The sequence below is a fragment of the Penaeus monodon genome, unplaced genomic scaffold, assembly GCF_015228065.2.
Source record: "Penaeus monodon isolate SGIC_2016 unplaced genomic scaffold, NSTDA_Pmon_1 PmonScaffold_24697, whole genome shotgun sequence".
Lineage (NCBI taxonomy): Eukaryota > Metazoa > Arthropoda > Malacostraca > Decapoda > Penaeidae > Penaeus > Penaeus monodon.
The window spans coordinates 3,145-4,418 of NW_023654916.1; the positions used below are offsets into that span (position 1 = coordinate 3,145).

The window sequence follows — 1,274 nt, forward strand, 5'->3', positions numbered from 1 at the left end:
ACACACATATGAATTACCAGCATGAATATACAAAACTCAATTTCAGACAACTTACTTTATTGACGACATCCCTGGAGAGGAGCAGGTCACACAAGCAAGCCACTTTAATTGACCAGTTGGATAGAATGCATGGAAACATGATACAAAAGTCTTGTGGCATTCATCTAATACTGATACAACCATACGTGTTAATGGTCCTGTTTCTGAAAAGTATAAAAATATATGAAAAAACTGTTATAAAAAAAAAGAAAAGAAAAAGTCTAATATATACACCTGCAGCTTCAAAGATCCAGACACAAAAATTTAGTTTATTCTGTAATCATTACATCAGGATTTCATTAAAAAACATAAGAAATATAAAAACAGATTTATGCACACACATAAAGACAAGTAGATGAAGAAACCAGTCTTACCTCTACCATTCCGCATCTTTCCCTTGCGAGATGGATAGGGAGCTGGCACTGGATCAGATAACATCTGTCTCAGAGACTCTGACATCTGCTACACTCTCTGCTAGGCAGCCTTTCTCGCCATTGGCTCTCAATGTTCGCACTAATTGAAAGTGGAATATGCCATCATGAATCAATAAGCATTTATATTCCTTACTGAATTTTTAAATTATAGAAATGATAACAGATGGAACTCACAACTGCTGACAGTTTTTTTATGAATTGGGTTAAACATTTTCATACATCCTTTTTTTTTTCAAGGAGAAAAGTTGGAATCAAATAACAAAGAAACAACCATATACTCAAAATAAGGTTATCATTCTTTCTGATACTCACCTGAATTTGGATAGACTTCATTGATATAGATCCTTAGTAGACGCAGACAAGCACAACAGATATACACCAAGCGCTGGAGATCAAGCATAGCAACAGTGGGGCTGGCTCCTGTGTTTCCAACATGACTAAATTGCTACAAAAGAAGTAAAGATGTTTACTAAGGTTGTTTACATGTACTGCAGTACACAAACATCCTAGGCAAATGTTTTTCAGTCTTTACAAAAACATGAAACAGAACATTCCAGGAAAAAAATAATTATAAGAACAAAAGTTTTTCTTTAATAATTTTTGAAAAATGATGGGATTTGTAATAAGATTTTATGTAAGTATTCAGCAAGTAAATGAATACTTACAAGAGGATTGTACTGATAACTTACTTCTCCAACACAGGATCTCAAGGTGGACCCAAACCCACCTAATAAATCAACAAAGATTTGGAAAACCCCCTGAAAGTTAAGAAAAAAAAAAATTCAGGATTTTTATTCAAGT

The 1,274-nt window shown here is 33.7% G+C and overlaps 1 long non-coding RNA gene across 1 annotated transcript; it reads right to left on the minus strand.

Annotated features, from left to right (window-relative positions):
* Positions 1-489: 489 nt before the first annotated feature.
* On the minus strand, positions 490-1,191 carry LOC119570340. The gene is made up of 3 exons (XR_005228406.1): positions 1,163-1,191; positions 786-918; positions 490-552 (listed from the first exon to the last, which is right to left on the minus strand). It is a non-coding gene; the product is annotated as an uncharacterized LOC119570340 (long non-coding RNA).
* Between the last annotated feature and the right edge of the window lie 83 nt (positions 1,192-1,274).